Here is a 24,807-nt window from a genome sequence, read left to right as displayed (position 1 = left end):
AGGAGTCTCAGCTATGTTCTCTGTCCTACTTTTACTTTTCCACATGTCTCTTCCCATTTTTGCAAACAGGCATACAACAACCCTTTTAAAAATGTTATCCGGATTTTAAAGGACTAAAATACATTAGTGAAGACGACCATGTTGTGGGCTTTATTTTGGAAAAAAAAGTCAATGCTTTTTTGTTTTCATTTGTGTATTGGTAGCACCATTTATTATTAAGGTTTCCTAACACTTCCCATTATAAGATGGTGCTTTCAGTTGCTTATAATTTTGCCAAAATTTAACCACTAGGGTTGAAATGTTATATGCCAGGTGTCTGTCTCAAGCTGAATTTTTCTGGAAAGTTTCAGCCAAAAAGGTTCAGCTGTTTCTAAGAAAAAGACCGGGGAAGCATGTTTCCCATGTTAAAAAGTTCTGGCAACTCTTTCTTTGTGACTCTGCTAGTGCCTCCTGCTTTGGAGCAGGGGCTTGAATTTTGGCAGAGAATGGGCCTTTGTATCACGTACATGCCTTTTGCTGTTCTTGGGAAAATCTACCCAAATTTGGCCAAGTTACAAGTTTTTGGAAAAAAAAAAACAGCAATGCACATGCTTATTAGAGATGTGCTACACTTTTACAGCTAAAGTCTCCAAAGATTCTGTCTGCTCTAGGCATGCTTCCTACTGGAGCTGAGCAGAGCATTCCCTGCAATTGCCACTCTGGGCTGCTGCAGGCAGTGCCAGGGCCAGAGTTGGGCACTAGAACTGAGAGTAGGAGCCTGTCTCTTCTGTGCTCTTAAAGCTTCTCCCTGCTGGGCTTAGGCAGCAAGGAGAAGGAGGGTGCCTGATCTGAATGCAGATGGGACAAGAGCCAGACCAAGTTGGGAGGAATAGATTGGGACAAAGAGCCTCAGGGAGATGCACAAGGAACTGCGATTTGGATGATGTGTTTTGAGCGGGAGACAAGGACTGGCTAGATGAGGAGAATAGAACTGGGATGAGGAGCCAGGGTGGGGAAGAAAAAAGAATGGGACAGGGACAGGTTCGGGAGGACAGAGCAGAAGGGGTCAAGTTTTGGTGAAACGGGCAGAAGAGTCTGTGTGCACACTACAGCACACATCCCTCCAGAGCCTGGAATGGAATCCAGGATTCCTGAGTCTCATTCCTTTGCTGACAACAAATATCTATGGCAACCCACTAACAAAGTGTGTGTCTCATCTTCATCTAGTACTGGTGTACGTAGAGGATGACAACCTACTACTGCTATCAGTTATTCAGTTAGCTCAAGTGGCAAATGTCTGAGTGGTGGATCTACGGGTTCCAACCCTGCTGATAAGCCATGCAGGTGTCAATATGATGCTACATGATGGAATTCCTATTTGTTCAGTTTCCCTTTTTAAAAACCTAGTAAATTGCCCACAAAACCATATTTAAAAGAATGTTATTAAGGTTGCAAAGGCAAGCACTCAAATGTTAGGAAATGCCAGAATGAAGGTTGCCTGAGACACAGAGATTAAATTAAAAATTAATCCACTAATTTTGACTGCCAAACTTGAGACAACTAGGACCTGTTTTTTTCCTTCACAATATTTAACATTATAAACCACTTTATATGTTCAAAGCACAGCTTCAAATCTTCAGTTGCAGCTCAGTGCTCAGCACTTCTTCAGATGAGACCCCAGGGTCTCAAAACCCAATAAAAAATTGAGGACACACAATTAGTGACCACCAGTGAAAAGTCTGGTTTAAGTGACTTGCCCAGCAACACTGGAACTCTTTGGCAGAGGCAGGGATAGAATCTAATTCTCAAGGCCAACATTCACGTGCCTTAACCATGAGACCATCTTTTCTCATCGTGGCATCCCTTGCCTCATTTGCGACACATTTTCCAACCCCACTAGTTCACTAGAGACCTCCAGTGCATCACCCAAGTAGGCTGAATGCCATTCAGCTAGTCCATCTCTGAACTGTGCCTGAAAACATCTATACTTGTCCATGGTTCATGCTCCATGTCCTTGCTCTTGTGTCCTGCCCCAACACCAAGTGGCAGCAGCTATTGCCACCTACAGAAGGCTGGGAGCCCCAGTGGCCCAGCTTGTATTCTACATTAGTTCCTCAGCCTTCCGGGGAATTCAGCTGGTAGCTCCTCTATGGAGCTGTGAGCACGGGCATGTGGTTGGCGTGCTTCACAGAGTCTCCTGACACTTGCCCCTTTTGCACCGAGAGAGACCCTGGCACACATCTATGTAGAGAGCGTCAGGCTGCAGCCCCTCTTCCAGCTCCTCCAGAACCTGCTGAGGTTCCGACTGCATTTCTCCCTACACCTCCTTGTACATGCACACCCCACCCACGGCCCTACAGAGGCACGAGATCTCCATATCAACCTCCTCCTGGCACTGGCAAGATGGCCATCAATCAGACCAGGAAGAGGATGCTCAAGGAGGTGGGGGAAGGTGCTCTGCAACTGTGTGGCTTATTTCCATCCCCTTGTTATGTCATGTCTCTGGGGAGAGTTCTTCTGAAGTAGTGGTCTCTCTCCGGGGTTCTCTGCTCATTGTCCCTTGTTTTGGCCCTATGACCCTCACTCCCATCCCTGTTTTTTCATTCTTTGTCCCCCAGAATCTTTTGCTGTCTGGACTCTGTGGTTCCTCCTCCTCATTTGAGGGGGTGGGCCTTAAATTTTGGATGGGCCTATGCCCACCCATCCCAGTATCTGCAATACGTCCACATCTTCCAACTTCTGCAACAGCTGAGGCAGGGGATCCTACAGACAACAGTATTCTTCATTCAACAACCCTTATTCATCCCCAGAGCACAATCTGTCCTGGACACTAAATGAGGCAGGGGGAAAACAGTACGTAATCATACAGTTAAATACTATAATTTGACACAAGCAGGCCGAACTGAAGTTGTATTGTGAAATTTTCATTCTGGCATTTCCTCATTTCTGAGTGCTTGACTTTGCATCCTTAGTGACGTTCTTTTAACATAGCTTGTGTGTGTAACAAATATATATATTGAGAAACACTCACTAAATAATCTCCAAAAATTATGTATTTATTTTACAAATGATAAGCAGAAAATTGTTTGGTGTTTTCTGACTGAAATTAAGGCCTTGTCTATACATTTTAAGCCACAGTCTAATCCTACAAATTCTATCTCACCTGAGTAGCCCTACTAAAGTCAATGGGACAACTTATGTGAATAAGAGTTTGTAGAACTGGGCCACATATTAGTATCTATTCAAAGAACCAGGCTTAAACATAGTTCTTGCTGGAGAGGTGCTAGCACAGGTCTGGAGCATCACCTCCTATGGAAAAATTCAAGAAGGGACACTGAGGAAGGAAATCTCCTTGCATAGGCCCTACAAGCAGGAGGGCGGGGCACTATGTTCCCTCTAAGCTGCGCGGTTGGGTGGCTGCCCAGGAGGGATTCAAGTGCTGCCCAGTTGATTAGCAGAGCGCACACATCCGGCAGTGTGTATTCAGGTGCCCCGGCATCCCACTGCTTTGCAGCCAAGTTGCTCCCGCAGCTGTACCTGAGACCCTCCTGCTGGCTTGCAGAACGGGAGGAGGGAAAGGGGTGCTGATGTCAGGGTGTCCCCCTCCCCCTGTACCCCATTTCCATAGAGCAGGGGAGAGGGGACAGCCTGGCTCAGGACTCAGAACTTCTGCGGTCTGAACCTGGTGCTTCCAGGCGGTGAGTGCTTTTCTTAAAGAGACAGCACACGGTCTCTGAGACCTCCCCAGCAGCCAGGTCACACAGTCTCTGTCTGTCTGTCTCTCACACACACACACACTCTCCCTCCCCCCCCCCCGCCCATGTACCCCATCTCCGCAGAGCCAGGGAAGGGAGACAGGGCTCAAGACAAAGTGGGAGAGTTTTCAGTGAGTTCCTTAAAGAGACAGTGCATAGCATCTCTCAGAAACTTCCCCAGCGACCAGCACACATACAGTTTCTGTGTCACACTCACCTTCCAACATATACTTGTATTATTGTTGTTGTCATTTCTTGGTACTTCCTGCAATGCACATATATTCTCTGTAATTTTATTCTTTCAAAGTGTATTATTTTAGTGTTTTGAGTGGTTTATGCATTTCATAATTTTTATTTCTCTTACACTTAAATTTAATTCTTTGAGTAGTGAGTTCTAAAATGCCTAACCTGTCCTGTCTGGAGTAATTATCCCTATGGTAACTTTTTAAAAATATATATCTAGTTCTTTTGTTTCTAGAGGTGGCACATATCCGCACATACCTTGTTGCACATAACTAAATTTATTCCGCACATGGATGGAAAAAATTAGAGGGAACATTGGGCCGAGGCAGTGCTGCAGAGGTGATGGAGTACTTTCTGCACAGGAGCCTGGAGATCCACGTGCAGAGGGTCCACTCTTTGAGCACTTGGTTGGGGGAAGGACGACACTGTGGGCTGGACTAAGGCCCAGATCCATAAAAGTATGTATGCAGCTAAGCCCCAGATTTAGGTGCCTAAAGTAGATCTATACAGCCTGTGGCAGCAAGCCTCCAAGCCCAAGACAACAAATTCGATCTTGAGTTACCGTGCTAAACGGAGCTGTGTAGATGTTGTGGCTCGGGCTGGAGCTTGGGATCGAAAGCCTAGGGAAGGGGTGAGCTTCAGAGCAAGAGCTGAAGCCTGAGATACAAATTAAAAGCGCTATCTACACAGCTATTTTTAGCACCATAGCATGTGCACCACGAGCCCAAGTCTGTCAACCCAGGCGCAGATGCTCACTGCCACAGACTGCTGCTGCCTGTGTAGATTTACCCTCCATTTGGGATTTAGGCGCCTAACTCCCAATTTTGGCTCAAATTGCGATTCACAAAACTCCCACCAAACCAGGTAGGCGCTTAAACTCACTTGGCACCTCAGTTTTCTAAGTAAAAGTACCCTAGGCACCTCAGCATGTGCACTGCTGCCTCTCTCTAGGAGTTCAGTTACCTATCTCCTACCTAAGCCCCAGGCTGATCAGCTGCCTAAATTGTTTGCAGGGCCTGATCTGGTAGGGATGCTGTAGCTTGATCTATGGATTATGTATTAAATTATATTGATTACTTAAGAATTCCCAGTTATCACTCCGAGGTTTGACAGTTCTTGTCCCAAGATCAAGCCCAGTATTATTAAAATTACTGTATAACTGGGAACTCCAATATGCACAGTTGCAACACACACACTTTAGGAACCCTTCTGTATTTGTAATAGTTTATTAATACATTTAGCAAAGTCACAAACACAGTAATCAAGCAAGGTAGATAGAGATAATACAGAATGTACATCTGAACATCCATATACTCACACCATCCCTTGCAGAATAACCTGAAACGTTAGCCATTATCTTCCTCATCACCTTCCTCATCATCACAGTGGCCATCATTCTGGCACCTCCCAAGGTATACATCTCTCTCTCCTCCTGTACACAGGCTGGGATACAACTTTTATGTTACACTGATGCCACTATGCCTAATGTATATTCAGTAGGGGTTTGTCCCCTCTTCCTTATTTGTATTTCCTCACCCTACTAATGTTGGGATGGCCTTCTCCTGTAAGTTAGTATATTAATGATCTCAACTTATTATCATATATGTCATTTTATTGCCATGGCACTTTTGTGGTCAGACATCTGCAGATGTTCCTATCCTAAAATATCCAAAAGCTGGTGTTAGCTCATAGTCTCATGTTGTCATGTACAAACTTCCCCCTTAAACACTCTAGTCCCAGTTCCCAAAACTTAGGGGTGACCATTGGGCTATTTATCTGTGCTAAAGTTAATGGGCCTCAAGCCTTATGCTAACTGCTGAAACCAATGTCTTACAAAATACAGGCCTGTAGGCTCCTTGCGTTACTGCTAAATAAAATAAAAGCTAATGCTAGCTCTCTGGGCTACAATGCTTTGAGGCTACCTACTGGTTCAGGTCCTATTCAAAATCCAGCCGGAGGAGGAGGTGGTACCACCTACTTTACAACTTTTACCACAGTGGTTAGAGCACTTGCCTGGGACATGGGAAATCCAGGTTCAATTCCATCCTTTCTGGCAGAGAGGGGGGAGAAAATATTTACTGGGCAATAGGATATTCTCCTGTTGAAGCTGTTTGCACTAGGATGAGTAATGAAAGAGAGTGATTGGAGTAAGATGACTGGACCCAGGGTTTCCCACCTCCTAGTTGGGTGCCCTTACACTGGACTATAGAATCATTCTCACACATACTATTTCTGGCCCAGCAAGAGTTTGAGAATGACTCTGTAGGGAGACCCCTGTTCAATTCCCTTCTCCCCCTCTGGCAGAGAGGGCAGAATTGAACCTGGGGTCTCCATATCCCAGATGATTGCTCTAACAACTGTGCTAAAAGTTAGAAGGTGGGCACCTCCTTTCTCCTCCCCCTCCCATTTTGTGTGGAGCAAGACAGGCTCCTAAAGCCATCTGACTCTAGGTGGTGGGCTCCTGTTTATGGATCACTAGCAGAGCTAGGTGCCTATCTACGAGAGAGGGGTGGGGCTCACCTCTCCCCCGCCCCATGGTTGGCATCTCCCATTGGCTGGCTCAGGCAGCTCTCGGCCTAGGATGCTGGTTTTGTGGACCACATTCTTAGGCACCTGTGTCTCCCCATTCATTGTATTACTCCTGGGGGAATTCTGCGTCAATGTGCAATACAGATTTTAGCAGAAATTAATATTTTTTGCACATAATTTCTTCCACGCCTCCCCCCCAAAATGGGCTGCAGTGCTGGGGCCACTAGCCCAGCTCACACATGGAAGACACTGCCGAGGGGAGGGGGTGGGAGCTCGAGGGTTCCAGGCAGCTGCAATTTCCCACATGTCCTGAGGGGAAAGAGATGGTGGCCTGCAGGAAACTCCACACAAGCCTGGGACTGAACATCAGGCTATTTCCCACTCTGGATCCCTGGACTCTGAAGGGTAGGGGGATGAGTGTCTGGGCTGAGGGGGCCCTGCAGTTGGGCTCTAGGGGGCAGGGGGTGTGGGTATCTGGGCCAGGTATATTTTTTTTTCCACCTTCCACCTTGCCCCCCCCACTCTGCACATCCGTTCATTGAGGGGCAAATCCCAACGAGCCTTTGTAGACCCCAGGGGCCAGGCTGCCCACTGGCTTTGCCGGGCTTGGGCCACTGCAGCAGCTTGGCAGGGAGGAGCTGCCTTCCAGAGACACTGGAGAGCCAGAGCATCCCACTTGCAGCAATGGCGAGCCCCAGCCATGGAGGAGCCAGCGCGGTGCAGGGGGGCAGCAGCTCTGCAAAGGCGGCAGCGCCGCTAGTGGGGAGCAGCCGTGCCCCCAGCCCAGGCTGCCGCCTGGCGCCCCCCCAGATAGGGTTACCATATTTCAACAATCAAAAAAGAGGACTATCCACTCCCTCCCACTTCCCACCCCCTGACCGCCCCCCTCAGAACCGCCAACCTTCCCCTGCTCCTTGTCCCCAGACTGCCCCCTCCTGGGACCCCTGCCCCTAACTGCCCCCCAGAACCCAACCCCCTACCTAAGCCTCCCTGTTCCTTGTCCCCTGACTGCCCCCTCCTGAGACCCCACACCCTAACTGCCCCGCTAGGACCCTACCCCCTACCTGTCCCCTGACTGCCCCAACCTTCATCTAGTGGTTGCACTGGCCCTGGGTGGGGGTTTGGGTGTATTGGTTGTGGGGGACATGGCTGGGCTCTGGGGGAGAGGGGGTGTGGGTATCTGGGCCAGGGGACCCCAACAGCTGGGCTCTAGGGGTGAGGAAGTGCAGGTATTGGGGGGAAGCACAGCCAGGCTCTGGGGGGGGGGAAGGGGTTTGGGTGTATTGGTGGGGGGGGCATGGCTGGGCTTTAGGGGGGGAGAGACTATGGGTGTCTGGCCCCCAGCTGAGTTCCAGGGGTGAGAGGCAGAGAAACAGGAACTGGGTTGTTGTAGGGGTTTCTTGAACTCTCTACTCCTGGTGGAAGTGCATCTCTAAAACATACTTGCTGAAAGGTATTTGGAAATAAATTACCAAAATAATTGAAAGTACCATAATTATGTAGTGTTATTTTGACAAATAAAGTGTGCAGAATTTTAAAATGTGTGCAGAATTTTTATTTTTTTGGCACCAAATTCCCCCAGGAGTAATTGTACCGGCACACAACTCAGCTCTGTGGGTCACAGTGTCATTCTTGTGGTTTGCTAGGTGGCCGGTTTGCTAGGTGGCCTGATGCTCAGTATTGTAACATCTAAGTCCCTTTGAGGATCCCACCCTCAGTTTGGATTTATACCTGTGTACTACAGACCACATGGGTGAGAGAAAATGATCAGAACAGTCCCTTCTGACTTGAACAGCTTTGATGGTGGCCATGTTTGCGATCAGGCTGGAACCCTCTCAGTTCATTCTTTACAAGACTGCAGCTGTTGGCCTCAGTCCTACAGAGGCCTGGCGGCACAGGGCTGCGCACTGCAGCTCGCACCAGCATTTAGTCAGCGTAAAGAGAAGCAGTGAATCGGGCCCCTCTACACCCACAGCCCAGGACAAACACGCAACCCAGCGCTCAGAGGGCGCCGAGCCACATCGGGGCCTTCTTGGCCTCATACTGTACCGCGGGTGGGACTCTGACCCCGCCCACGAGCCAGAGTGACGCGGTAACTTTACACCACAACCAGGGCGCTGCCACCTTGTCACGTGCAGCGAGCCAGGCCCGCCGGGACCGTCCCTGCACTTTCAGCCCGTCGCCTCTCGACGGTGATTTCCGACTGAAACGCCGCCCCCACGCCAGGCTCCGAGCCCGCTTCACCTGAGCCGGGCTCTGCGGCGCGGGGCCCGGAGTCACGACCGCAGCCTGTGGAACGAAGCATGGTGCGCAGACTGGCAGCCGCCGACCCCGCCTCCTCTCTCCTCCCCGCCCAGGACACGTGCGCGGCTGCGCGCGCTGACCTTTACGGCAACTCGCGGCTGAGGTCGGTTAGGTAGTGAAAAGCCCCCTCCGCCTCCTTCCCCAACCCCCGCGCGCCGTGCTACACGTCACGCGCCGGCAGTTTGGGGGTGCCAGTACTCACGAGGTCCGAGTCTCCTGCGCACCCGCCTAGGCGCGAGATCAGCAGCCGGCTTATTAAACCGAGGACTGTGTTTGCTCACGCCCCGTGCGCATGCGCGTACTTCTTAAAAGAGCCGTGAGGGGCACGGCTGCTTAAAAGGGCGAGGCGGGCGTGCCCTAGTAGGGTCTGTGCGGACGGGCTGAGTCTGAAGTAGGGGGGGAGCTTCGCCGCTATGGTGGTGAGCGGTCCCGCGCGGGTGTACGGGAGCAGTTCGCTTCACTTCGCCACTAGCGCGCGTGGAAACCCAGCCCCCTTTGGAAACCGGGCCCGCGAATCCAGCCGTAGGCTGGGCCGGGGCGGCGAGAGAGCTCGTTCCCGGTAGCTCTCTTTGTACGGCGCGGGGGGGGGCGAACCGGCTCCCAGCAGGGAGGATTTGTGTTCGCCCGACGCTCACTGAAAGTTTTTTGTTGAGAAAGACGGGGTGAGTTTGTAATGAAAATGGCAGGGGAAGGCGTATAATTATTGTGCGCAGATATGACTGTGTGCACTGAGCAGGCAGTGAAACACGAGGGACGACCATGTGATTACACTTACCAGCTGTGCACCACGTTCACGGGTGTGCTGTGGGGCAGGAGACTGGCATGCCAATTGACATGACCTCTGTCACCATAAGAGCCTGGCCATTCTTGTGTGTTGGCTCACAGCTTGCAATGTGTTATTACTTTTACAAAATCAGTTCCAGATCTGCAAGCACTGGGTGTAACTGCATTAGGTGAGATTTATCATCCAATTACTACAAAAGGAGTGGATGCATCCATTTGAGGAATAGGTATATTAAAAATGGCCATATTATTGTGACATCAAGATCATGCACCAAATGTCAAACCTGATTGCAAAATGTAGGGAAAATTGCATATAATATATCCTACAACTCCTAATAATCTAGGATAAAATTACATCCTACTGCTCACAAATGAGGAAGTTTTATAAAAGTACCATTTTGAGAAGTGCAGTTACGCTATATGCCATCACTTTTCTGTGGTTGAAGTCACTTGTGGTGTGTTAGTATCCCTTATACTCATCAGGTACATTGCCATACTATGCACTGTATAAATCCAGATAAAGATAGTTATCCCATTGTGTGTTTGATTGACTGTTCTGGTTTAAAAACAGCTGAAAAGTTGTGTTTTTGATGCCAAGGGGGCTCAAGCAGCATTGATGCCATATAGGCATTATAACACTGTAACTCAGTGATAAGTTTCAGTGGCTCGCTATCCAGGGGAAATGTGGTCTGACCAGGGGTGTGGCCAGTGAGTTCATGCAAAGCACAGACCCATTGGACTATACAATCACTTCAGAGTGTACATTGACCATGCCATTGGCTGTAAGAGCAGCTGTAGCCTGACTTCATAGAGCTTGGGATTGATGATTTCTCACCCTCAACCCTCACATAGCTGCAGCCAAAGCTCTTTATTCCAGTTTTGCCTATGACATTAGAATTGAGGCCTAAGTGAACAGTTTATATTTGTGCCACCCTAATGTAGAATAATGTATGTGAACCAAGCATGCTAATTAGTTTGTTAATACAGTGCAAGGAATTTTTTAGGGCTGGAGTTGCTGGTATAGTATTAAACTGGTATGTCATGTAAGTAGGAGAGCTATGTAAAGTAAATTAATTTTCTCATTGTATAATAAGAGTATAGCTTCTTATTGCAGGCATAATTATGATTGTTATATCAGAAAACAATGTTACAACTCGTATAAGTAAACAGGAAAAGATTACGAGATCTCTATTAATGGAAAACACTTAATTTGGAGGTGCTATATCTCAATGACTAGTGGTGATAGAAATTAAACTAGGCAAAGGTATATGGTACATGCAAATATTTAAATAATGATCCTGTCACTCAGTGATAAGGACAACTCTTATGGATTTTTTTAAATGGAAACACACACACAAAGGCATATGATATATACAGTGTGTAGCTTTCTTCATGTAACCAGGTCAACTATTATATAGTTCACATTATAAAATCTGCATTAGGGTTAACAGGATTTAATTAAATAGTATATTGATTTCAAGCCATGAAAGAAATGATTTTTTCATTTTTCTGCCTCACATTTTCAAAGGAGGAAAACAAAATCTAATGCATGTTTTTAAGAACTAGCAAATTAGAAATCATTTGAGACAGCTTTAAAGAAATCTTTACAAGAGGCACTTTCAGAGTTATATTGTTGGCAGTTCCTAGTTCATCTGAGATCAACACATTAATCTGAGCTCCTTCCAAAGCATACATTCTTATCTTTAATGATAACTGTATTTGTAACTGCTTGGAGAAAAACATGGACAATTACAATTTAGAGAAAATAATGTTAAAGGCAATTATATTGAAGCAAATAGAATAGATTACTCTTATTAACACATAGCATAATGCAAGTATAGCAGGTTTATTAAAATTATACTACATTTTCATAAGGGAAATATCGGCTGTTTTGGAAAATGGATTCCCTCCACAAAAATCACAGTAAATGACAAACATCAGCAAAATTCCCAGGATATTTAAGTAACTGAAAAGATTAGTCAACACTCCACCAGCAGCTTCATTCCACCAATGCTTAAGAGATCCCTTGCAACATATCTATCCTGCTCTGTTGCATTTCAGGAGAGTGGCTTACCATACCACTTGCATAATGGGTCTTGAACATTCTTGGTGTGGAGTTTAACTAATGTGCTATGTTTCTGGCATATAGGTTTACAAATAGGTGTCATCATATCTCAGCTCCTCCAACCATCAAAAAAGTAAATTGGTGTAATTCTAATAATATAAAGATTGAGTGGAATTAAGCTGTGGTATCCCTCTTAACCTGTTCTGTAACAAATACCAAACAAATATTTGTGTAAATTTATGAATGAAATGGCAATTCACAAGAGAAAATCCATGTGGTTATAAATTAAGAAATCATGCATAAACTATAACCCATCATGTCCAAAACAGGTGGTTGTGTGCTTTAATATATCTGCTACATCCTGGCTCTTGGGATTATCCACTCATTGCCCCCTAACTCTATTCTTTTGCATTCAGGGATTAAAGTGTAAATTATTTCCAATCTATATGGGAGATTGAATTCAAAGCTATTATTATTCCCATATCCGCCCATTGTTCAGGGGCAACCGGCAACACAGTGGTGAGTATCAGGTATCCTCCACTCAGCAGTGAGGGATACGTGGTCTGTAGGCAGCAGGATGGATATAATCTTACAATCAATTTTATAGTCAAAGGTAGAATAGAAAAGACTGGTGGCTTGTCTGCATGAACTATTAGTTTGCAGCAGGCTGGGTGTGAATCTACCCCACACTAGCTTGCTGCAGACTGTGTGGACCCTACTGATGCACATTAACAGTTTGTTAGTTTTCTTTGATCTGGTCCCATTTAAAAGAAAACTAGATTAAAGCAAATTAACAAATTATTAATGCACATCAGCAGGATCCACACAGTCTGCAGAAAGCTAGTGTGGGGCTGATTCACACCTCAACTTTCTTCAAACTAAATGTTCATTGTAGGCAAGTCCTCAGTGTCATCTAGTTTATCCCCATCCCACTTTGTAGGATTGATATAGTATGTACCAATGTATTTTGTCCATAGTCAAAGAGAGCAATGCCATCAAGTTGTGACTGTAGGGCTTTGCTTTGCTTGGCAAATAATCTGACAGATGCAAAGTTTCCTAAGAGTTTACATCTCATCTTGGCAGCAGGTTGGGATAAAAGGCTCATGTGACCTAGTGTCTTTAGGACAAAAAGGTAAGATATGATATATTTTATGCAAAGTCACCTCTTGATGTCGTGGGTAGTCTTTGGTATATTAAAAAATAAAAAGTCCATCTGGTTTAGATTGCTTAAACCTTTGTCACCATTATAGACCTTGTTCTAATCAGTTTCAGTGGAGCAAATGCGAGTAGTGGTAGTGTAGGAATGAGAGTCAAAACTTGTAGGTTCTACCCATGGCTTAACCACTAACTTGGTGTGTGTCTATGAGTCACTCATTCCATCTTTTTGTGCCTGCATTTTCCCCATCTGTAACATGGAAATAATCAAATGTATCTACTCACGTGGGTGTTGTGAACCTTAAGTGCTATGTAAGTACAAAATATTACTGTAGATAACGCATGATGCATGGATCATATTGCTGAAAAAATAGTGAAAAATTATCTTTTTAGATGTTCTTCAAAATAACTCAGATTTTTTGACAAATATATGTCCTCCATACAGTTGCTCATATACCATTGATTACATGTTTATCACTTGGCTCTGCAATTCCTTAAATGGATATCATCTCTATCTATTTGTTATGTTCCCACACACACTTACAATTGAGACACTGATTTATGGCTCCAATCCTACAAATATTTATGCGCTTACTTTACTTTAAGCACATGAGTAGTTATATTAACTTCAGTAGGACTAATCGTGCTTAAATTGAAGCACGTGCAACAGTGTTTATAAGATCACGGCTTATATATCTATATAAAAGTTTGTAGAATTTTAGCACCTATCACTGCCTGAGTTTCTCCATTACTGAGTTTTTGCATTATATATGTGTCATACAGTAGTTTCTTTCAGTGATGTGCAGCAGCAGTCAAAAAAGCTAACGAATGTTGAGAATCATTAGGAAAGCGATAGATAATAAGACAGAAAATATCATATTGCCTCTATATAAATCCATGGTTTTCCCACATCTTGAATACTGCATGCAGATCTGGTCGCCCCGTCTCAATAAAGATGTATTGGAATTGGAAAAGGTACAGAAACAGGCAACAAAAATCATTAGGAATATAGAACAGCTTCCATATGAGGAGAAATTAATAAGACTGGGACTTTTCAGCTTGGAAAAGAGATGACCAAGGGGGGATATGATAGAGGTCTATAAAATCATGACTGGTGTGGTGAAATTAATAGGCAGCAGCTTTAAAATAAAAGGAAGTATTTTTTCACACAGTGCACTCTCAACCTGTGGAACTCTTTGCCAGAGGATGTTGTGAAGGCCAAAACTATAACAGGGTTCACAAAAGAACAAGATAAGTTTATGGAGGATAGGTCCGACAATGGCTATTAGACAGGATGGGCAGGGATGCAAAACCGTGCTCTGAAGTGTCCCTAGCCTCTGTTTGCTAGAAGCTGGGAATGGGCAACGGAATAGATCACTTGATGATTACCTGTTCTGTTCATTCCCTCTGAAGGGTCTGGTATTGGTCAGAGTTGGAAGACAGGATACTGGGCTAGATGGACCATTAGTCTGACTCAGTATGTCCATTCATATGTAGTAAGGGCTATCATTTTAATGATTCTTCACAGTTCAGTGGTTCATGTACCCTTTTGGTGTAGAGTAATATGGAACTGAAAGAACTGGTTTTCCCATTCGAAAACATTGGAAATCGAAGTTTCAAAGCTGGTGTGAGTTCTGAAATTTGAAAAAGAATTGAATTAATTTAACATTTTTTAACCTACTGTTAAATTAATTTTAAATGTTTATTTTTTATCCATCTGTCTGGATAGATTTGGAAAATGAAATTGTGAAGATAGTGGCTTCCTGTTTTACTGTTAATTAAGACAATTAAAATATATTTTGAGTCTTGATCCTGCTTGCAGTGACATGAGTGACAGTTTTGCCTTTAATTTCAATGGGAGCAGAATCAGGCCCTTTGTGATTTACTCTTCTTTGTAATCAGATGTAATGATTAATGTGTTTTTATTATTCTGATGTTTGTGACTTGCCAAAGACCATACAGCAAGCCAGCAATAGGTGGGCATGGAACCATATATTCCTGGTTCCCAGAACTGTGGTCTGTGTTTCAGAACAAACGAATTAAACAAAAACAGAAGAGGAGAGCTCAATTGCTGTCATCATTGACAAGCAGAGCACCGTCACTGGAGCTTGAGGAGCCTCCCAGTGAGAAATCAGAGTTGACTCAAGGGACACACCAATTTCCCTTCCCACCTAAAGAATCCTCCATGTCCCCGGATGAGGCTGTCACTAATGCCCTGACACCAGCTGTCCGAATTTATGGTCTTACAGGAGCTGCTCTTGAGGATAACAGATACCTTGACGTTGAGACAACGGTGATCCAAGAGAACACATACAAGCTCTTTGACATTGTGACAGAATACACCCTTATATTCACACCCTACACACTATTGTAATTGTTGTACAAGGTATGCCTTGTAGGGTATCATTTGAAAACTCATAATTTGCTGGTCAGTACTGTCCTGATAAAACGTGTGGCTATGTGGACGAAGTTATAAGATTTCCCTGTATGATGTTATTAATATGTTCCAAGCCCCACAGCCCTGCCTATGCAGAAGTCAGCAGACAGGTCTTTCCTAAACAAAGAAATTTGTGCTTGCCTTAATTTGCAATTAAGCAGTAAACAGAGTCATCAAGCGAGAATGGAAAACAAAGAAAGCTCAAACAAGTGAAAGAAGCCAGCAGGGAATATCCTTCTACATTGACGCTTTGTCTCCTGGTTCTCAGCTGAAAATGATTTTCAAAAGAGGTACTGAAACTATGAAAAGGAAGGGCAAACACCACAAGGAACACCATCTCTCTCCCCCTGCCTGTCATGTTCTTTGCACCTGGGAAGACAAAAGAAAATAGCCATTGGATTCCTGATCTGAACAGTTGGTCAGTAATTTTGCTGGAAGCGTGTAGTGAGAAATTTTGCTTGAATCTAATATTGTTAGGGACTAGTAAGTGTTTTATCTTTATTTTTTGTAACCATTGCTAACTTTTATGCTGCATTACTTGTACTCACTTAAAATCTCTCTCTTTGTGTTTAATAAACTTGTTTTATTGTTTTATCTAATCCAGTGTGTTTAAGTTAAAGTGTCTGGGTAACTTCATTTATCATGAGAATTTGGTGTATATTATTCACTTAAAGGTATAACAAACCTAATATTTTTGGACTGTCTGGGAGAAGGCTGGACAGTGCAGGACATACATTTCTGGGGATAAGTCCAGGACTGGGTGTGTACTGGGGTCACCCTGCAATATAACCAAGAGCTGATGAAAGCCAGGGTCTCACTGGCCGGCTACAGTCACCAAACACATTTGGGAGTGGCCTGCATGCTGGTGGCCAGTTGTGAGAAATCCAGGTTGAAAACTGCAATTGTAAGATACCCCAGTTTACAGAGCACAGGTGACACAGGCCTCCACTTGGCTGGATTATACCCCGGTATGTCACAGACATCCTCAGCTCCTTGGTGTCCACAAGAATTGCTGTTCCAATCAGTGAAGTCCTCCTGATCTTCCTGAAGGGTTTGTGGCACACCCTGGCCTTGCTTTTTGCAACTTTGAAGCAAGTGGAAAAGCACTACCAAGTTCCATCTAAGGGTTTCAAACATTTTTGAGTGCGTTGTTAGGGGAAATTAATCTAGTTAGCATATGTGACTCCATTTTGGGTTTCCTGTCGGCCGTTTACTAGAAGCGAGCACATCACGTACCAAGGAAGGATCCTTCAAGGTAGACAGCTGGACAGTTTCAAGATAAGGGAAACAAAGGAGACAGGAACCAGCCGACATGCCTGAAATAGTTGCCACTTCAGCTTTTTTGCAGGGGGAAGGTGGCTGCAGGGGATTGGTGATAGATAAGGAGAAGGCCTGTTTATTGGTTTAGGCCCCCCGAGGCACACAGGCAGGATGTTTTGCCAACAGTATATAATCTTTGTGTAACCTGTAATTGGGGTCCCGTTCTGTTTAATAGGCGGTACCACGCTCGAGCGTAATAAACCTACAAACTTTAAGACACTCTGCAGTCTGTCTTTATTTGGTTACCTCAACCTAGAAACGAACTGTACGTGTCCTAACTGGAATAATTCGTAACAGCATCCAGCACTGTTGTTGCTCATTGTCTGAGGTCCAAGAGAGAACCTGATCCACCAGGAAGACCCCAAAAGGAATGTAAGGAAAAACTGAAAGACATGATGAAGAAAAGGTAGATAATTGCCAAAACAGTGCTACAACTGGCAATGGACAAGTCTGATACGTCTACTTGGTCCATGGCCATAGTGATCATAATGCACAAGGTTCTTTGCTACAGGAGCCTGAGATTCCTAGAGAAGTCCAGATGGGAACTGAGGATTTACTTTTCATGGCATGGAGCTATTGAGTACCTGACCTGAAGGATTCAATGGCCATGTTCAGATCCCTGAGAATTTAAACTCCAGTGCTGTACTACAAGCCTTTCTGGTTACAGTCACCTCAAAGACAGAGAACACTGTCTTATTCCCATGGTCACCAAGCAGAATATCTGCTCAGAAAGGGACCATGTTATCCTAGGAAGCCCTGGTCATCCTGCTCCATTGCACACCAGCCTCCCTCCCAGAGGCATCAGGTTGACAAGATGGTTGAGAGCTACACCACAACCACCTCAGAGCTGACCTTAAGAAATCTCCTTGCCTGCTTCTAGACATTGCAGGCCACAAATTGGTGTGGACATTGTCACCCAGGTCTACCTCATCCAATTCCTTTGCCTGCCCTCTCCCTGTCTCCCTTTCCCATTTCCCCTTAGGGACCTTTCTCACAAAAGCCACTTAAAAATGAAGTGATTTTTTTGCTTTATCTAGGAGCCATAAAAAGATTCCACAGGAATACGCTGCCACCTCAGATTCAGGATAATAAAACTTGCCTCCATTATTCCATCGTTTCAGGCTCAGGACTGGTTTGTGGCTTTTGACTTACAAGACACCTACTTGCACATTTCCATCCACCTGGCCTGTAGGATGTACCTGAGATTTACTGTGGGTCCTAATTACTATGAGTACAACGTACTACCTTTTGGGCTCTCCAAGGCACCAGGAGTGTTGCTGTTGTGGCAGAAAAGGGAACCTGAGGGAAAAGGTTATCACATCTATCCGTATCTAGTTGATTGGCTGATCAGAGGCAGATCATAGCAGGAAACTTTGAAAAGCCTCAGCTGTTCCCCTTCTCTGTTTCCCCTGCTGGGCCTCCTGGTGAAATTATGAGAAATCACCCTTCTCATCCCATTACAGATGACAAGAGTTCATAGGTGTCAAGATAAATTCCAGGACAGTGAGGGCACACTTATTCAGGACAGATTCTTCTGATTTCAGTCTTTACTGAATGTGGTGATACCTGGCTACAGCAGTATGGACTTGCCTCACATTATTAGGCCATATGTCCACATGTACATATATGATGCCATTTGCCAAACTTTTCCTGAGGCCCCTACAGCTCTGGCTGAGGGCAGTCTACTCTCTTACGAAGGATCACTGAGCGAGACCATTTTAATTCCACATCATGTCCTCATGGTGCTGACCTGGTGGCTGCCCCCCAACAATGTCCAAGAAGGGGTATTGTTTGTGACTTGCTATGCAGGGCATTAGACACAGATGCTACAGAGTTGGGCTGGGGAGCCCACCTGGGCCACATAAATTCAAGGGGCATGGTCCACAGAGGACAAAACACTACACAGAAACATGTTAGAACTCAGAACCTTGAGGGGGCATTCTTCCCAGTCCTATAATACTCTGTAATGAAGATAATGACAGCCAATATGTCAGCAATGTACTATGTAAACAAGCAAAGGTGGGTCCTCGTTTTTTCCCTCTTCAGGGAAACAAGCCGTGGAACTGGTGCTAACTACATGGCATAACTCCAAAAGCGCTGCGCCTTTTGGGAGCCAGCAAGGACCTGGCAGATTTCCTAAGAAGACAGTCTGTCTTCATAAGTGGTCATTGTTGAAATCCATCACCATGTGTTAACCGAAACAGGAGGCCAGGAGTCTCGTTCTCAGGTTCACTGGGGATTTGTGCTCCCAGATATGACTCAGACAGGATAAAGGTACAACAAGATGGGGTGGCAAGGACTCCCCAGGTAACAAGGTGAGACTGATAATAAAACAAGGCAGGCTGTATCAATAGGGATCTATATACGAGGTTCAAAATGACAATGACACTGCCATCTCTGGCAGTTTGATTTGATGGTGTCTTCTCCTCTTCAGGATGGATGCAGCATGACAGGATGGCCAGAATGCTTAGATGGAGACAGAACCTCAAGGCAGAACCAGATGAGCTTCTTCTCTGGTAAGATGAAAGCATTCAGGTAATTAAATCCCTCCCTCTCCCTTTACCTGCGTCGTTGTGCATGGGACAAATGATCACTACAGGAGATGGATTAGGTGTATGTAGGTAAGTATATTCCCTGCTTAAGATGACCCTTGTGGGGTGAATGGCCTACCCTATTAACCCTCAGCCACTTGCTCTGCCCCAAACAGACAGCAACAAGACTCTGCCATTCCGGCAGACAGCCCCAATCTAATCTGAGCACCGCCCTTATATAGACATAGGGTTGCTAGGCAGATTAGCCAATGACAGTAACCATCTTTTCCTGCCTAAACATAAAAGGGCGCCAAATTCAGAGTGAGGAGGGGACAAGAAGGGCTTACAAAATGGATGCCTAGTTGTCCTTTAGAGGATCCAAGATGGCCTTAGGATTTTTACCTCTACACATGTTGTTATTCGATCAATGGGGGGATTTGGTAATAGACATGTTTGCCACCAAGGGCAATGCCAAGCTCTCTCACACTTCTGTTCTAGAGGAGACATGAGCCTGAGACCTTTGCCAGATGTCTTCCTTCTATAGTGGAATCAGGGCCTCCTTTATGCTGTCCCACTGACTACTAATCCCTAGAGTGATTTCCAAGCCCAGACAAGACCAGGTCAAACTCATTTTCAGAGCTTTCTACTGGCTGAGGAAGTTGTGGCCAACGGACCTTTCTACTGTGCTCGCAACCATATATCAGGCTTCCAGACTACCGAGACCTGTTGTCACAAGATCAGGGTCAAGTATTCCATCCAGATGCAAAATTGTTACAACTGACAGCCTGGATGTTGGCTTGCTGAATACTATGGAAAGGGACTGCTCCTTACTTATTCAGGAGATACTGCACAGAGATGGAAGTTATCTATGAGGAAAACGTACTTTTCCAATTGGTAAAGGTTCTCAAGATGGGCAGTCCACTGTGACCTAGACTCAGTGCATGCCCCGGCACTGGGGATTGTAGACTATTTGCTGCAGATAAAGCATTCACTGTTTTCATTTAGCCCAAATAAAGTCCATCTGGCAGCAATGTCAGTGTATCATCCACTGATACGTTTGCTCTCCGTCTTCTCTCATCTGATGATACCCAGATTTCTTAAGGGCTTATTGCATGCTTATCCATTGGTCACTGGACCTACTTCATCATGGGGCCTCAGTGTCGTCCTTCTAAAGCTCATTGAGGTCGCCTTTTCCTATTCCTGTTCTGACCCTTCCTGCAGGCTCCCACAGCTGGCTGCTGCAGCATGATGACTCTTACTCTGGAGGGGATCTAGTAACTTAAAAGTGAAAAAGCCTTCCAGCCTGCTAGACCTATTAGCACAACACTGAAACTGTTAAAGAGCCATTCAAGTGGTAATGAAGCGATTTAACAGGCATTTGCCAATCCCTAGGTATAGACTGTCAGTTTCTGAATTTACTGACAAAAACAATTTTGCATTACTGTAATGTTTACTCAGAACATGTTAGTCTACAGGACCTTAGTTTAAAATTTGTTTTAAAAATATTTCATTAGTGTGTTGCTGAAGATGATAAAATTACATCTCTAAAAAATCCTTGAAGAGAGTGGTGAGCGGGAGCCGGTTCGCACTGGTTCGCTAGAACTGGTTGTTAAATTTAGAAGCCCCTGGGACAACCGGTTGTAAAAGGGCTTCTAAATTTAACAGCCGGCCAAAAGTGGCGCTTTAGGCCTGAGTGCGAAGCCGCCGCTTGCTTCTCAGCCCTCCCCGGCTTCCTGCGCAAACAGCTGATTCGCGGGAAGCCAGGGGAGGGGGCGGAGAAGCAGAGCGGGGCGGTGCATTCAGGGGAGGAGGCGGAGTGGAGGTGAGGTGAGCTGGGGCTGGGAGCAGGGTGGGGAGCTGCCGGTAGGTGCTCTGCACCCACCAAATTTTTCCCTTGGGTGCTCCAGCCCTGGAGCACCCACAGAGTTGGTGCCTAAGGCGCCACTTTTGATGGGATCCGGGGGGGGGGGGGGGGTAGAGCGGCTGCTCCCCCGCCCCTAGGAGCCAGAGGGACCTGCCGTATGCTTCCTGGGAGCTGCCCCGGGTAAGCACCGCTGGGATTCCCCACCTCGCCCCCCGGCAGGTCCCTCTGGCTCTTAGGGGCAGGGCGAGCACCCACTACGGTGACCCACAAGACCCTCCTGCCCAGTTCTGGGGGCAGACAGGGGATGGGGGGTGGATGGGGCAGGGGTCCGGGGGCGGCATCAAGGAATGCGGGGGGTTGGATGGTGCAGGAGTCCCCGGGGGGTGGGGGTGGGCCACGACCCCCTTGTGGGGTGAGGAGGGAACTGGTTGTTAAGATTTTGGCAGCTTATCACTAGATAACACTTCTTTCCTGCCAGATAGCTAGACAAATGAGTTTCCCTTTCTTTACTTCTGACTATTTGATCTAGTTTTAAGAGAACCCTCTAGCAAAATCAGTACCGTAGTAAGATATAAAATCTTTTGTTATGCCTAAAATCTTTGGAAACATATTTTTTAAAGTTGGTGAAATGTCATAAACATGTCTATTGTCATGGAGATCACACAAAGTAAATGCGTGTTCCCTTTTTCTAAAAGCAATGAACGTTGTTATGAACGCACTAAACCTCTGTGACTGATTCATTTAAAATAATGTCTTTGTTTCAGTGAGTTAAATATGTAGTAATCTGGAATGATTACTTTATGAAGGCTTAAGAGTACATTTAAAATATAAAATCAGCTTAGAAATACTGATTCAGAAAATGTAAAACAGAGAAGAGTTGCATCATGTATTCCATAATATTTAATGTTGTATTCAGCTGGACAGCTGACTTGCCCTTACTACAAAGTTTTTGCAAATAAATCTCTGACAAACTTCAGGGTATATCAAAAAATCCGTGACTGACTTTTTTTATTACTAAGTTTAGTGCTTTTAATTACGTACCTTCTGTATGTCCAGTCTTCCACCTTCTGGCATGCAGTGGAAAACATGCTCCATTTTCTTTAGAAAGAAATTGCAGAAGAGTTTTTTTTTTCTCAAATGTCATTTGCTTCATTTGGGTTCAGGGATTGGCTGGAAAGGGGTGATCAGAGAGGAGGGAGACAGTGGGGAGAGGGCGGGGCCTGGGGCAGAGCAGGGGTGGAGTATGGGCAGGGCCACAGGTGGGCTGGGTAGCCAGCTTCTCCAAGCAGCAGCTTCACCCACCGCCCATGACAGCAGTGGACACTGCAGTATCCTTAGGCAGGGGCTGTATTCACAAAGCCGAATGCGTTGACACCGTACATTCTGCGTGAGGGAGAGGGTACAGGGCTCTCTGCGGAGAACTGTGATTTTCCCCTGCCGTGAGGTGAGCCAGGTGGCTCAGTATCCTTTGCTGCCTCATCCCTCCGCCCTGGGCTGTGAGCCCCGACTGCCATCGGGCATAGGAGCACTAGTTTAATATTACTGTGTAGGGCCCCATAAATCCTAAGGACAGCCCTGCCCTCTCCCCTTGTGGGTTCCAGGACTAGCTGATCCAAGAAGCAGTCATTTATGGTGTCTAGAAATTTTATCTCTGCATCCAGCCCTGAGGTGACATTTACCCAGTCAATATAAGGATAGTTGAAATCACCCATTATTATTGCGTTTTCTGGTTTTATAGCCTCTCTGACTTCCCTTAGCATTTCACAATCATCATCACCGTTAGGTGGTCGGTAGTATATTTCTACTGTTTTACTCATACTATTTAAGCATGGACTTTCTATCCATACAGATTCTATGGTACAGTTTGATTCATATAAGATATTCACCTTATTTGCCTCTACATGATCTACTCTGTCATTCCTATATATTTTGTACCGTAGTATTACTGTGTCCAGTTCTTAGTAAGAGACCGGCAATAATAGTGAGGGATTTGATTATTAGAAACATAGATAGTTGGGTTTGTGATGACTGGTAGAACCACATGGTGAATTGCCTGCCAGCTCCAATGGTAGCAGATCTCAAGAGACATCCAGATAGCCTTATAGGTAGTGCTGGGGAGCAGCTAGTGGTTGTGGTACATGTGCATACCGATGACATAGGGGAAGGTAGAAGAGAGGTCCTGGAGGTCAAATTTAGGTTACTGGGTAAGAGATTAAAGCCCAGGACTTTCATGGTAGCATTCTCCGAAATGCTTCCAGTGCTACCTACAGGGCCAGTAAGACAGGTAGAACTGCAAGGTCTAAATGCACGGATGAGATGATGGTGTAGGAAGGAGGGATTTAGGTTTATTAGGAACTGGAAAACCTTTTGGGGAAGGAATAGCCTATGCAGGAGGAATGGGCTCCATCTTAACCAAAATGGAACCAGACTGCTGACACACAAAATGAAAAAGGTTGTAGAGGATTTTTTAAACTAAGGGCTGGGGGAAAGTCATCAGGTGCAGAGGAGCAAGTTGTTCAAGACATCCCTAGGGACCTCCAGTAGTGCATTAAGCGATGTGACTAACATATGTCAGTGTGGTTTGTTCCCTCTCTCATATCTAACAAGGTCTCATCATGATTCTTAGGGAGCCAGTTTGTTTCTGATTTCCATAAACTGCTTCTTATAATTAAATAGTGAAGTTCCTCAAACTAGACAAATAAAGTGTACCCTGCTGAAGCCAACAAAACAAATTTAGAGTTTGTCTAAAGCTGTTTTTGAGATATGAGGAGCAAAATTAATATTAAGAAACTTTGCAAAAGGTGAAAACAACTCCTTTTTTGAATCTGCTCATTTCCAAATACCTTTTGTTGATTTGCTTCAAAATTCCCAGAAAAATTCTATCCTAGCATAAAATCACACATGTAAAATTGTAGGTGGATTGGTTTAATTCTCATACAGATGGGGAAAAGTGTTGATGTAGGGCTTGTAATGGAACTCTAGCTTCCTCTGTAATAAGAATAAAGTATCTTGTCAGATACTATATTCTTACAAGCATTTTCCATTGTAACAGCAGATTAAAAGAAAGCTAAACATTTCTGATTTTAACTGAAGTTTTGTGTTTTAGTGTTTATACTTATTTGTTCCTAAATCATCAACCTCAAAATTAAACATTAAAAACAGAAATTAAAAACCAAATAACTTTGCAGAAATCTAAGTTTCTGAAATGCAATAATCGTTTGTATTTCTGTATTACCTTTCCTGTGAGGATCTCAAAGCAGTTTACAATCATTTAATTAAGCCTCCACCTCTATAAAGTAAGTAAAGAAAATAGAAGGAACACTTCTCCCATACACCTGTGAGTTGGAACATGGCAACTATTTAACAATGCATGGCGATGACACAAAACAACAGTTTATGGTAGAAACTGAAGAACAATACCATATCCAATAGAAAATGCAGGGGGAGTTTAGGTAGGCAGAATGCAACTACATGAGTTGGAACTTGGTGAGGACAATAGGGTTTACTACTACTTCTCTTGCAGAGTATAATGCTGTTTTTACGGATCATAAGTGGACAGGACCTTTATTTTACCTGTCATTCAAAGGATAGCATCTCTAGTAGCACAATATCCACTCCCACAATGCAGAGGCATTGGCTCAGCTCTGTCTCAGAGGAAAGAGTGCCACCTACTGAATATCAGCTCCACACTTTGCAGAACACAGGTATATGCTGCAAATCTTTCATCCAAATTCTGACTCAGCATAATTTATTAAGGTTATAAGAGCTGACATCATTACAGCACAAGATATGCCTATACAGGCTTCAGAACTTAGGGGTTTTATATGTTTTATAGGAAATGT

General features: G+C 45.0%; 2 protein-coding genes across 7 annotated transcripts in view; one reads left to right on the top strand and one right to left on the bottom strand.

Moving 5' to 3' along the window:
* PTGR2 (prostaglandin reductase 2) overlaps positions 1-9,140 on the bottom strand; it is a 33,094-nt gene extending 23,954 nt beyond the window's left edge. For 3 of the 5 annotated variants that reach the window (XM_043548688.1, XM_043548686.1, XM_043548685.1), the window contains exon 1: positions 9,013-9,127. The gene's annotated coding sequence lies outside the window, so the exon portion shown is untranslated. Of the gene's footprint in view, positions 1-8,750; positions 8,828-9,012 lie in introns of those variants that run through there. The other 2 variants (XM_037900365.2, XM_037900366.2) reach the window with 2 other exon arrangements.
* The window catches only part of MIDEAS (mitotic deacetylase associated SANT domain protein), a 109,266-nt gene continuing 93,561 nt past the window's right edge, over positions 9,103-24,807 (top strand). The window contains exons 1-2 of one of the 2 annotated variants that reach the window (XM_037900364.2): positions 9,103-9,229; positions 19,005-19,086. The gene's annotated coding sequence lies outside the window, so the exon portion shown is untranslated. Of the gene's footprint in view, positions 9,230-9,332; positions 9,473-19,004; positions 19,087-24,807 lie in introns of those variants that run through there. The other variant, XM_037900363.2, reaches the window with a different exon arrangement.

The sequence above is a fragment of the Chelonia mydas genome, chromosome 6 (genome assembly GCF_015237465.2).
Source record: "Chelonia mydas isolate rCheMyd1 chromosome 6, rCheMyd1.pri.v2, whole genome shotgun sequence".
NCBI lineage: Eukaryota > Metazoa > Chordata > Testudines > Cheloniidae > Chelonia > Chelonia mydas.
The sequence above is the reverse complement of the archived record's forward strand: the minus strand, read 5'-3'. Positions and strand labels throughout refer to the sequence as shown.